At 40.4% G+C, this 14,403-nt stretch overlaps 1 protein-coding gene and 1 pseudogene across 6 annotated transcripts in view; both read right to left on the reverse strand.

The window, feature by feature from the left end:
• The window catches only part of Dlgap1 (DLG associated protein 1), a 779,881-nt gene that overhangs the window by 534,069 nt on the left and 231,409 nt on the right, over positions 1-14,403 (reverse strand). The window lies entirely within an intron of this gene.
• On the reverse strand, positions 4,334-8,449 carry LOC147830169 (RWD domain-containing protein 1 pseudogene; annotated as a pseudogene).

Raw genomic sequence — 14,403 nt, forward strand, 5'->3', positions numbered from 1 at the left:
TTTTGCCCTCAGAAATGAAGCCATTTTGGAAAAGTATTTTAACTGATTAGCTGTGGGACTGTGGAAAAGATGGGGGGTATATTTTGTTAATTCTCAGGATAAGTTTCTCCTCTGGGAAACTTTGACATCCTCACTGTTTTTCTAGTCGAAAAACATTTCCCTTAGAACTTTACAGGCCATTGAGCAGCACAGCGACAGTATGACTATCTAGATAAATAATTTCATTTTTCCAATGGTCCTACATTTCAGTGTCTTTTTCATTGTTGAAGTTAGAAAATCAGAGTCTCATCACCCAAACACAATTGCTAACACAATGGAGTACTTCATTCTAGACTTTTCATAAACATATTTTACATTGTCATTGTGTATATATATAATTACCATCTTGTCTATATAATTAGAATTGGATTACAAGTATTTTCTGAGCAATACCCATTCTTCATTGACTGCTCTCTAGACTTGGTCAGGGTGTATGATCTTCTTGATGACCATCTGTATTCTATTTGCCAGTATCTTGTTGAGAATTTTTGCATCAATGTTCATTAGGGAGATTGGCTTGTAGTTCTCTTTTTGGTTAGGTATTTCCCTGGTTTTGGAATCAAAGTAACATTTGCTTCCAGGAATGAATTTGGGAGTATTGCTTCCCTCTCAATTTCCTTGATGAGTTTTAAAGAGTAATAGCAATAGTTCTTCTTTAAATGTCTTGTAGAATTCAACAGTGATGCTATCAGGACCTGGGCTTTTCTTTGGTGGTAAATTTTTTTATTACATTTTCAATTTCACTCATTGTAATTGGGGTGTTTAGAATTTCTACATCTTCTTCATTTAACTTTGGCAATTCATATGTATCTAGGAATCTGTCCATTTCTTCTGTGTTTTCTATTTTATTAGAGTACTGTTCTTGAAGGTATTGATGATCCTCTGCATTTCTGCTGGATCTGTTTTGACTTCTTTTTTGTTCTTAATTGCATGGATTTGTGCCTTTTCTTTACTTTTTTTTTGATAAGGTTGGCTAAAGGTTTATCGATTTTATTTATTCTTTCAAAAAACCAACTTTTTGATTCGTTGAGTTTTCTGTATCATTCTCTTAGTCTCCATTGCATTGATTTCTGCTCTGATCTTTATAATTTCCTCTCTCATATGAACTCTGGGTTTCTTTTTCTAGGAGCTTGAGGTTCTGCATTAGGTTGTTTATTTCAGTTCTGTTTTCCTAATATGGGCATTCACTGCTATGAATTTTCCACATAGAACTGCTTTCTTTTGTCCTATAGATTTCTGTATGTTGTACTGGCATTATCATCTACTTGTAGAAACTGTCTTTAATTTCCTCTGTGACCCACTGGTTGTTCACCAGGGTGTTATTCAATTTCCATGTGTTTGTAATGGTTTTGCGGTTTGTTATTGATCTCCAATTTTATTGCACTATGGTCTGATAATATACAGGGAGTAACTTCAATTCTTTTACATTTACTTAGACATGTCCTATGAGCTAGCATGTGGTCTATTTTGTAAAATGACCTGTGTGCAGTTGAAAAGAATGTGTATTCTGATTTTGTGGGGGTGGAACACTCTGTAAACATCTATTAAATCCATTTGTTCAATAGCTTGGTTCAGTTGTAAAATTTCATTGTTAATTTTTTGTCTAGATGATATGTCTATTTGTGATAGTGGGGTATTGAGGTCTCCCTCTACAACTGTATTAGTGCTTATTTGGTTTTTCATGTCCATTAATATTTGTTTGGTATAGTTGGGGGCATTCATATTTGGTATATATATATATATATATTTAGGATTGTCATCTCTTCCTCTTGGATTGTTCCCTTCACAAGGATGTAGTGACCATCTTTGTCTCTCTTAATTAGTTTTGATTTGAAATCTACTTTGTCTGCAAATAAGATTGCTTACCCCTGCTTTTTTCTGGGTTCCTGTCATGTGGAGAACTGTTTTTCATCCTTTTACTTTGGGTCTATGAATTACTTTTTAAGTTGGGTGTGTTTCTCGTATACAGCATATTGTTGGATTTTGCTTCTTAATCCATTCTGCTAGTCTATTTCTTTTGATTAGTGGATTGAGGCCATTAACATTGATGATTATAATTGATAGATATTGACTCATCCTTGTCATGATGTTTTACTGTTGTTGGGTCTTTTATTTTTTTATTTTTCCCCCTTTCCCTTTAGTTTCTTACCTTGCCTGGTGGGTTCACTCTGTTGGGCCTCCTGGAGTTGTGACCTTCATTGTCTTTTTCTAGGATATTGTTTACAATTGTCTGGAGTGCTGGTTTGGTGTTCATGAAATCTCTCAGGTGTTCTTTGTTATAAAAGTATCTAATTTCCCCATCGATTTTGAAAGATAATTTTGCAGGATTCAACAGTCTAGGTTGGAAGTTATTTTCTTTTAGGGCTTGAAATACTTCACTCCAGGCTCTCCTTGACTTGATGGTCTGTGTTGAGAATTCTGCTATGATTCTGATGAGCTTTCCTTTGTAGGTGATTTGTTTCTTTTCTCTAACTGCTTGTAGGATTTTGTTCTTCTATTGGGTTTCTGGGATCTTGACTATTATATGTCTAGTTGTAGATTTTTTTTTATTGTGGCTACTTGGGAGTTCTATATGCCTCACTTATCTGTATGTCCAATTCTCCACCTCTGTCTGGGAAGTTTTCTACTATTGCTTCTGTGAAGTTTTTTATGTCAGTTGTACTTTCTCTTGCTTTTTCGTGGACTCCTATCAGTCTTATGTTATTCTTCTTTGCATCATCTAGCATCTGGTGGATTGATTTCTCATGGTCCCTTACTATTTTTAACAAATCTCTGTTTTCATGGTCATTGACCAGAATCCTGTCTTCTTTATCTGATATTCTATCTTCAGATTCCCTTAATCTGCTGTGCATAATTTCAGAGGAGTTTTTAAACTCCTGGATATCTGTTTGAATCTGTTTCATGGATTCCATTTCGTTCTTATGTTGGGTGATCATCGCTTCCACTTCATTCTTATGCTGGGCATTCATGGCTTCCAGCATGGTTCTTGGCTCATCTATTTTTTATCTGTTTCTGTTCTAGAGTCTCTGATCATGTCTTTCATTCTGCTCACCATCTCTGTAGTTATCTGGGAAATTATTTCTGTTTTGAATTTTTCTAGAGCCTTATTCATTTGTTTTGTTACTTCTTGTGCTATCAGTTCAGGGTGTCCAGGTGGTTGATTATCAGACTTTTCCACCTCATTTCCCCCAGAATTTACCTTTGGTGGGGTGGAAGTCTGAGTTTGTGCCTTGCTTAAATGTTCTCAGTTTTGCTTTTGATACTGTCCCTGGTTCAATTCCTGGGTTGATACTTCAAAATTGCTTATGGTACGTATCTTTGTTGGTTGTGTTTAGAACCCTTATGGAATGATTGCTTCTCAGAGGTGTCTTCCAGATATAGCTGGTCTTTAGGTTTTGAGTCTCTGACTCTGAGGCTATCTCATTTTTATTATACCAGGAAGGGCAACTGATTAGATCAATCACAACACCTTAGCCAAAGTGATACAATCAGCAACACCATAGCATTAAGTATATCTTAGAAAATTACAATTTGTGGTAGTTATTAATCTATAGCTTTTAACTGTGTGAAATAAATCAAAATCGAGAACCAACCTAGCATATGTTTATAGTGAATAAACTCTTCAATATAGCTACTTTACCCTTGGGGATGGGGAGTTAGAAGGAGTTGGGGAGGGAGTGATAGATAGGTAGAAGGATAGGGGAAGGTTAGCAGTGAGGTCAGAGGACCCATTGAGAGAAGGAAAAAGAGAAGAAAAGAAAAACAAAGAAGAAATCTGAATTAGGCCCAGAACAGAACAATAAGGGAGATGAAGAACATTGGGGGACAGCAAGAGAGTGAGTGAGAGAAACAAAAGGGAAGAGAAAGAAAAAAAGAGAAGAAAAAAAAATTGGAAAGAGTAGAGAAAGAAAAAAATTAAAAATAAGAGCAAAAAATACAGTAATTTTGAAAATAACAAATAAAATATAAAAATGAAGGGCCTCCTTCAGGGTATGTCTGTGTTGTCACAATAGACAATGTGGGCAACAGTGTGCAGATATAAGTCAATGAGTCTCAGCAAGCCAGTCACAGACCCATGTGATTCAGGCAGATTTCTGCCTGCAAATCCCAAGTTGAGCTCCTTGTCCTCCTGCAGGGTTGAGCTCTGCAAGGTTCTACTGCAGGTTCCAGCTGCCCTTCCCCTGAAGAGACTCCAGGTTCTGATGGAAGGTGATGATCCCTCCAACTTACCAAGCACAGTGGTCTGGTGTGCCTTTAATGCAGAGATTTTCTTCACTTTCCCAGTGGGCTTCAGTTTTCATAAAGGAGCGTGAGAGAGGCTCTCTATTGTTCACTTCTGCTCTATCTTCTGGAGCTCAGGACAGTGGCCTTTATGCTCCCTCCCATGCCCTTGTAGTGTGGAACCAGGCAGTGGCACAGCCAGGAGGCCAGAGGCTGGGGGACGGTGGGTTGCAGGCGCCTGTGTGGCTAAGCTGGTTGCTATGGGTGTGGCAAGTGGTGAGGGGTCCTCATTGTCAGGCTGGTCACCAGTGAGCATTGCATGGGTTGGATGGAGCGGGGCTCCAGGTGGCCAGGGACCTCTCTCTCCGCCCGCCTGGCTAAGCTGGTTGCCGCTGTCCCTTCTCTTGTATTTTTAAAAAGCTTGTGAAATGTTTTTTTTTTTTTCACCAGAGAGTTGAAAATTTTTTCAAATGCTCTTTTAAAAAAAGAAATTTTAATTCTTATGGATTTATTTTACTACAGTCACTGAGCTGAAGGTTTTGGTTGATTTCATTCTAGGTGTTTTTGCTAGCTGATTATTCTGATACCATATGGTGGATAATTACCATTGCCCTCAGAGATCTACAATGACCCTGGTAATATAATCAATTTTAGATATGTAAGGGCCTATTTTAAAGTTAATAAATCAGTCCATTCTGATTATTAGTCTCATAAATATTATTGTATAAATAGCTTGAAAGGTTCACACTTGAGTGTGAATTGTTTTCAATCTTACACGTTTATATATCCTCAATACAACTTTAGAAAAGATCAAGTTTAGAAGCATTTGATTACATTATTTTTAATTCTTTTTTTTTGTTTTTTTTGGTACCGGGGATCGAACTTGAGTCCTTGCACTTGCGTAGCAGGCAGCGAAACCACTGAGCTAAATCCCCGGCTTTGATTACATTATTAAGAAGATGCTTTTGAAGTTTTATTAGGGATACAATAAACCTGTCAAATCACATAGAACTGAAATAAGCTACAATGTGTGTCATATTTCATGGTTATTGTGATTCTGAAGTTTATTCACATAAATTACATGTAATTCTCATAAAAATGATTACAGATCACTTTGCCATTATCAGTGAATCTTTTCCATTTTAGACTCAACAAGGATGTTTACAAAATTACAATTGACTTGTGACTATTGTTTGTTTTGCCAAGTTATCAACACTGTATTACATTTTTTTTTTCCTTTGTACCAGGGATTGAACTCAGGACCTTGTGCTTTCGAAGCAGATGGCGGCACCACTGAGCTAAATCCCTAGCCCAACACTGTATTAGTTTTTCAGTTGATTCCTTTTGATATGTAAAATATAAAATCATATCACTTATAAAGAATTGTATATTTAACTGTTACAATATTCATACTTCTACATCTATCTTTTTCTTATTGCATTGGCCAGAACTTTTAAAACTATATTAAATAATTAGAATGAGACTAAATATCTTTATTTTATTTCTTATGGAAGGCAAATGCCTTCAGTATTTAAAGGTAAGTTATAATTGATTAACTATCATATATATTCAAAGTAGAGGAACTTGGCTCCTAATTTCCAAATGGAAAGCAAATGTTTGGCCACAATCCCTGAAGTGGTGTTACGTCTTCTCTATCTTGTTAACTGCATTTCTGTTGACTTGAAATTATTTACTTCACAGTATGAGGGACGTAGTAAATTTATGAACATGAAAGTCTTAGACAAATGATTAGGCTAGTTTCATTATTTTCACAACTTTGTAATGAGAGTCTGCTCAGCTAAACTCCTTTAGTAGACTTTGAATAAAATTTGACTACAAAAACAAAATCCAGTTAAAACCAACAGTGATAAATCCAACACATTATGCCAAGCCAGGAATATTTTAGAAAAAATTTCTAAACATTAAAAAGAAAAAATGTACAGATTTTGTTCCTGACAATGAAAGTTTAAAATGCGGTATCATGCTAATGTTAGCAAATATGCATTCTTGTAATGTTTTCAATCTATGTGGTTTAGGAATGCATGAGACAAATCATGGCATTTCAGAATCTTACTTTGGTCTGGCAGAAGAAAGACAGGAGAGTTCATTGCATAGATTTTACACTTCAGACCACAAAGGCTCATCCTGTTCTTTGGCTTAGTGAAGCCCAGGGGCTAAGATGTTTCAGAGGAGAACTTGCAAAATGAAGTTCCATTTTATTTATTTATTTATTGAAGTTTTATGGTCAGTTTATTAAGTTCAATGGTGAGAGTTATCAGAAGAATATTCTCCTGAGAGTTATTTTTTCTTAGAAAAAAAAGAAAGGAAAATTAAAAGCCTCTCAGCACAGCCACAGATGCCGTGGCTGTGGAGCTCTCCGGAGATGGTGCATCAGTCCTCTGAGTCACTCCCTGGGCCAGCAGGGCTGTAGTCTGGGTCGTCCTCAACATCCTCCAGCTCCAAGTCATCCAGTTCCTGGAACAAAGACTCATCTACTTCCATATTATTTCCAGCATCCTCCAAGAACTGGATATCAGATGTGTCAGGATTATGATTGGTTTCAAACAGCTGTTTGCCACTTAATTTATTTTTTCCTGCTTGCTCTTTTTCTGTTATCCGTTTCTTTTTAACTTCCAAGAGTTCTGCATCAAACTTGGCTTTCCAACACAAGAAATTCTCGATTGTAACAGGGGTGCCGGGGAATAGTTGCTTCTCTGCTTCTTCTGCTTCTTTTTCTTTTAGTTTCTTTTCTTCCTGTCTTCTCGTTTTTATCTGATCTACTATTTCATTTAATTTTTCTTGCACTGCTGTCACTAGAGTAAAGATCACGACCACACCAAGATTTTCCTCAGCCTGTAATGCTAATAATTTTAAAATGTCTATGACATCATTATCTTCTAGGTTTTCCTGGGAAAATATTTCATAAAAAGGAGCTTCATCTGGGTGTTTTTCACTGTATGTAAACTTGAGGGTAGCTGGACAGTTTCATCATTTTCTGCAGCCTCCGATGTCACAGTGACAGTGAAGCTGGGTGGATTTTCTGATAATACTGTGAAGGAGTCGGGGTAGATGGACTCCAGCGCCTCCAGCTCGTCTCGCTGCTCCTCGCTGTAGTCTGTCATCGCGGCCCTGGCTGCTGCCCATGGAGCACGCCAACACTCAGGCAGCACCACAGCCGAGTCCCAAGGCCTCCAGCCAGGCCTGGCCTGCTGAGCCACAGCCCTGCACTGCTCTCGTGAAGTTCCACTTTAGATGATCGGGCCTTGTGATGTGTAATAAACAAAGAGAGATGTGTTCCAACACGACAGTGGCCATGGAGGGGAAACTTCTGGTAGAAAAGAGAGAGGAGCATGGGGAGTCTCAAGGGACAAGGGCCAGGGTTCTACCAAGTGCTCCAGGCTTCTACCTAAAAGTAGAAAAGTTAGTTTTCCTAAGGAAATGATTGCTAAGATACAACACCAGTCAAAACCTTTTCCAAACTAGTCTTCTAATTTCTAACGTTAGCAATTAATCAAAGGTGGTGATTTTGTGGGTATCCATTCCAAAACCCTGCACGTAAATTCACCAAATCAGCCCAGTCGCGCGGAACACACGCCGAATCAGCCCGCTGCAGACAGACAGGTCCTGAGTCGCACAGAACACGCTGAATTAGCCCGCTCCAGACAGGCAGGTCTGTGCACACCCTACCGAGGTCCTGAGTTGCGCGGAAGACACCGAATCACCCCGCTGCAGACAGGCAGCCACCTGATTCCACACTACGAAGACGCAGAGGACACCGGAACACCAGACCAAGGTACTGAGTCCCGCTGCTCCTGGTCCAGAGAAGGGGCTTCCCGGCCACCATCCCTCCAGCTGCTCCCAGCCCACAGGAAAGGGCTTTTGGGTCACCATCCCTACCGCTGCTCCTGGCCCCTGTCCCACCTCACCCAGCTCAGAGGAGGTAATCCGTGCAGGCGCTAACAGTCCCCCGCCCCAGTCAAAATGAGAAAACACGTAAATAAGTCTCAAAACCAGACTTCCAGATCACCTACAGCAGCTCCAAAGGGAAATGAGATGGAACACTCTGATACTCAACCACCTGGACCCACTCAACTGGCAACAAAAGGGGATCTGGAAAAAATGAAATCAGAAATAATTTCTCAGATAACAGGAGAAATTGTGCCCCTAGTGCAAGACATGATTAATAAATCTAGAGAGGAGCTGAGGAACATGATGGAATCCCAACATAAGAAACAAATGGAATCCATAAAACAGATGCAAATAGATTTCCAGGACATGAAAAACTCCATTGAAAGTCTACACAGCAGAATGAGCCAATGTGAGGACAGAATTTCAGATAGAGAAGATAAGACTGCAATTAGTGACCAGGAAAAACTGCTTCAAAATTATAAGGGAACATGAGAAATCAATCCAGCAGCTGCTGGATGATGCAAAAAAGAATAACATAAGACTGATTGGGCTCAATGAAGAAACAGGAGAGAGTGCAGATGACATAAAAAATCTCTTCACAGAAATAATGGCAGAAAACTTCCCAAGCAGGGGAAAAGAATTTGACATACAGATAAGTGAGGCATATAGGACTCCAAATAGCCTTGATTAAATTCACCAAATCAGATCACAATTCTCTAATGTCAGAGGTGAAGTAAGATAACACTTCCAGGTCTGGCTGGACCAAGCCCTGCAAGACATGAGAGATGAACACAACTGAGTTTCACAAGGACCCTCCTACCGAAGGGTCTGGGAGTGAGGCTTCATGTTCTAGTGAAACACAGCATGCCCACAGCAACACCAAGAGGGAAGAGTCCATCTGTGTGCACACTTCACGTTCCATCTATATCCCAGCACAAATATTCCTTGCTAACCAAATATTTGATAAAGAAATGATAGTATAAATAAAGTTATATCTTAGGACATACACATGAACACAGGCAGATTTTTTTTCTCAGAATTGGTCTTTAAATCACTCCATTAAAATGTGAAACTCAAAGAGTATTATTTTAAAGAATAAAAATCATATAAAATACATTGTAGTTGCAAGAATGCATCCTGGAAATATCCACTAAATATTTCCTGTATCTTGTGGGTTGAGACTGTAGTTCAATGGCAGAGCATGTGCTTAGCATGAATGAGGATCTAGGTTTAATTCCCAGGTACCCTACCCCTCTAATTTCTAAGGGAGCACATTTATCATGAGGAAATACTTCAAAAATGAGTAGACTCTAATTCTGTTTTTCAGATCTTTAACAGAAGCCATTATCAGTTTTTAAAACAAATGTCTATTTTGCCATGAGATTTTAGTTGGGCTCCTACTTTGACACACTTTAAAGCTTTTAGGTCTCTTAACATTTGGAAGCTTTTAGATCTTCTAAAATTTAATGTGCATATGTTCATCAGTCAGCAAGGTCCAGAAAATGACCACCCTTTCTCTCTCTTGGAACATTTACCAAGTGTCCATCTAGTTGGTGGCCACCTGCCGGGCTCCGAGGGATGCAGCAAGCACTTATTGTGCCTGGTACCTGGCTTCAAGATGGTCCCAGGACATCGAAGGCAGGAACACATATACAATTATGACTCAGGCTAGTAAGTTTGGTGGTGGATGCATATGAACATAAAGTGTTTGGAGTCCAGAGGACAGACTTCCCACAGAGCTCCAGATGTCAGAAAGGGGTGAGAAGGGGAGGCAGCTTTCTCAAGATCCCTTCCTGGTACCATTCCCACAAAAACAAAAGACTTGGGATTTACCACCATTTCTAGTTTGATTGTCAAAAGTCATCTGGTCCATCATTTGAAATGAGGCTGACTCATTGTGAAACTCTTCATAAAAAAATAGAAAGTCATGGAAACCTGGTCATTATGCATTCATCTTCTGCAATACTCAGCTCTGCTTAATAGCTGTAATTCTTTCATTTGTCTGTACAGAATAGTGTCAATAAAACTCAAGTAGTTTGAGTAGGTACTGAGGAGGAGACTCTTTAAATAATCTCTTTTTTTTTTTTTGTAAATGGCAATAGTAGCTTTCTCAGAAGCATAGCAGATTGTCTTACAGCCCATAAAATCAGGACAAGAAGGATGCTATTCCCTTCACTCTCCAGTAAGCTTAAAAGGTGGGAATCTTTCCAAGATAGCTCAGTGTGCAAGATGTTATTTTCTCCAAGAAATTAAAAAAAAAATCATTCACTTTGATTTTTGACAAAGATTATAAAAAACTCACAAGGCTTTCTGTAGCTAGCAGTTTGACTGAAAAGATTGTTTCTTCCTGTGGTGGCATCACTTTAAAACCACCCTCCCTGCTCACCATCTATTTCACAATGGAACATCTAGACAAAGTGTTTTATTCTTGCTTAACCTTGAAAGATATACAGTGTTCTCATGGAAAATCTATTACTTAATTAGTTTTAAGAGATTTGACATCAAACAGGAACACATTTGAAATATAGATGAGGAGCTAAAAGAATTGAGTTTAGAATCAAAAGGGAAACGTTAGATGTTCTATGAAGGTCGTGGTCAATTCCTTCCTTTGAGTTCCTTAAAAGAAATATATATGCCTTGCAGTATGCATGGTGGGAATGGTGATGAGTCACTTTCTGTCTTATTTTTTCTTCCTTTTTTTAATAATTCAAAATTTAACTTGACCCTTTCTCTCCCACCAAGCATACTAGTTATCTCTCATATGTAATAAGATTTTTCTTAGGATAGTGATTGAACCCAGAGCCTCATGCATGGTAGGCAAGTGCTCTCCCACCGAGGTCTTCTCCCACACTGTATGTATAATAATTCTGACACCTTTTTCTGACTGCAAAAAGGAGACTGAGAACGATAGATAAGGGAATAAATAATTGCCAGGGAATACTTCCAGGGTTTCATTAGAGAATATGAAAGTTGTTTCAGGAGCCCTGTAAGGGATATCAACAGATGCCAACGAGGTTAAAGAAAGCTTTTCAGAAGTCACATTTGATCTTGACCTTGTAGGATGTGTAGCTGTCTCAGGAGGCTAAGAAGAAGAATGTCTCCCACACAAACCTACACAAATCAACACTAATGAGGAAGTCAGAGCGGGAAACCCTGTGGGAGTTCCAGGGAGATGTTGAGTGAGTTTATGGGTCTAGAGCACGTGGTACCAATCAACAGGAGAGGAACTGGAGATGGGAACACTGGTGCTGGCCTGAGAAGGATCATCCCAAAGCACCGTGCAATACTAACTGTATGCAGGCGGCCACTTAAAGTTCAATTAAAAATAAATGCAAACAACAAAGTAGTTCCGGAGTTGCACCAGCCACATTTCAAGTGCTGAGCAGCCATGTGCAACTCAGGCTGCCATACTGGGCAGCACAGATACAACATGTTTCAGGTGTTACTAAATAAGGAGAACCCATATCCAATTCCTAACCATAAAACAGGTGCAAAGCACTGTACAGGGCCATAAGAAGGAAATTGTTTAACCACTAAACCAAGACAGTAGCTGTGGGGAAGTAGAGAAAGTTGTCTATTTCAGAAAATTTTGAGAGTAGAGTCAAGGATGGTAGTGTCTCCAACGGAAAGATACAAAAAGAAATTACAGTGCACTGGATAAGAGATCAGTTTATTTTTGACCCTTTTAATCTGAGATGCCTGAGTCTTAAAGAGGATGTATGGGTCAGCAGGTCTCAAAAGTAATTTCTAGATACTTCTTTCTTTCAAAATTGGCTTCCTTTCTCAACTGGCCAAAACAAGCATTTTAAGCTTTTACATGATTCCTAAAGTTTTCAAACTAGGTTAAACAGGACAGGACAGTAGAGGCTCACACTGGTTTGAGTTTAAGGTTTTTCCAGTTCATTACCTGCACAGGAATGAAGCCAGCTGAGAGCACTAGGAAGAGGTTGCTGCTCCTAATATCTGGGGGTCCAGGAGGCCCACACAGCATGAGGGACTCCCTGGGGCACAGAGGGCAGGGCTGCGGTTTGCAGCCTTTCACACACTGCCAGCAGAGGCCCCCATCAGCACACAGGGTCTGCCTACTCCCGGGGGAATTACTTTTGTGACACAGAAGGCATTTGTATTCTCTTCCTTCTTCACATCTCTTCTTTTCCCCATACTCATTATTCTTCATGATCAGCTAAGTGCCCTACTTCACGCAGAATACAGGTCCCCTCCAATTCCAAAGAGGCTGTTACCTTTGTTCATCTCCATCCATTTCCTGCTGATTTCACAGGGACTTGTTCTTACTCAGTCCCTGCTTCGCAAAAAGAAAGTCACAGGAGGTGGCTCAAGTGATCAACGATATTGGAGGACATAGAGTTGAGACGGAATTTCCTTAGGGTGGGAGTCTACTGGGTACGTTTAAATATTCATGTAAGAGCCAGTAAAGCCAGAGGTGGGCCACCCTGACAAGGAAGGTGCGCTGAGGAGGTCTCCGGGAGGCAGGAGGGAGGGCACTCCAGTCCAGGTGGGCACCGGGAGGGACGGAGGCAGGAACGCAGACTCCAGTGGAGAAGTCCTGCAGCCTGGCCCCAGAGGAGCTCTGCATTTGGGACTGTCCCTAAATCCCCTGCAGTGGGCTGCAGCGCCCCCTCACCGGGCTCCACAGAAAATGCGACTTCCGGGAGTGCTAGGGAACACTTCCGCCTAGGCCCGGGAAAAGGCCCACAGAGGTGCGTCCTGGACGCTCTCTGGCACACCGGATACTTTCAGTCCTTGAAACCATGAAGGAGTCCGCTGTCACCCAGCACTGTCTGCTTTTTCGCCCCAAACTCAATATTTGTGCTTCTGTTCAGAGATATATTTATCTTGTTTTGAATTTGAGCTCTGTCTTTAAATAAAACTTTCTTCTTTCCCCCAGCTTTTAAAATTCACCAATGTGCCTCAAATTATGAATTATCTGTCAGAAACCATGCGTATGTTTTGAAGAAATGAACATGCTGCTTTTTCTAAATGATGACACCAGGTACACTCATCAGTCCAAATACTGATTCTTCCCAGACCCCAACGACCCCCATCTGTAAAATGTTTCTTTTCACATTCAGTGGAAGTTCAGCCTCACAGAGAAAACGTCTCACAATTCAATTTAAAAAGAAAAAAAATTGCTTGATTTAATCTTAATGCAACAATCAGAGAGGAAATAAAGTATGAAATGTCTGCCTTTATGATTTCCTGTACAGGTTGTCCCCACCTTAGGAGCAAGCTGTGCTTTGGAAGTTCACTTGTAAATTGCATATTTGGAACATGGAACATAATTTCCATAGGAAAAAAATATTACAAAGTGTAATTAGGTTTCCAGGCCAGCTCATAAAAGCAAATACACAATATACTTGAAATATCATAAATTTGCATGAAATAATGGAAAATACCATATGGAGTTACAATCTGTTTTCCTTTTACATTAAAACACGTTGGAGCCTGTGCAAAGCCCAGGGACTGGATTCATTTAGTGGTGGAATCTGGGCTGTCCGTGGGTTGGGGGCTCATTTTGGTCTATTTCCATTATGCCACCACCATGCTCCTGGACTCAGGATGAATGGAACAATGAGTGGGGAGATTCTGACTGCAGCCCAAGGGGTTGCCAAAGGAAGAGATGGTTAAAAGATTCTCGAGCCAAGGAATGCATTCGTATTTCTACCATCTTTAGAGCCATCATGATTGAGCTGTCCCCTCTCTCACTGATTCAAAGAGCAGGGTGGGGGTCAGAGACAAAGCTAATGAGCGCTGCAGGAAAGACCCGACTACATAGCCCTGCATTCGGGAGGAGGCCAGAATGGAAGCTCAAAGAGGCAGAGAATGCTCCCACTGCTGCCAGAAGGGAGGAGAGAGCTCCCCCTTGACTGAAGAGACCTCCCTGGCCATTTAGCTGGCAAGCCCTGAGAAGAGAAAGAAAGAACAGTGGCTGCTCTCAAGCGAGGGGGAAAGGCTGCTCCCTACAGAGAAGGCAGGCTCAGAGCCCAGGGATGGGCCGAGGACGTGGCTCAGCACAGCATATGAACCCAGGCCTGCCAGCCACAGCAGGTAAGAACCTGAGGCTCCTCTGGCTGTGGTTCTGGACAGCCAGGACTGGGGTATGGCTGTGCGGAAGCACGACCAGCCCGAGAGTTTCTAGGAAGAAAGAAATGGAGCCATAAAATGAGACTCTGATAAGAGGGTCATGAAGAGAAACACTGTTTCCACCTGTGAAAT

This window comes from Heterocephalus glaber, unplaced genomic scaffold, assembly GCF_053883595.1.
Source record: "Heterocephalus glaber isolate CG9 unplaced genomic scaffold, H.glaber_assembly_v1.0 deba00000331, whole genome shotgun sequence".
NCBI classification, from domain to species: domain Eukaryota; kingdom Metazoa; phylum Chordata; class Mammalia; order Rodentia; family Bathyergidae; genus Heterocephalus; species Heterocephalus glaber.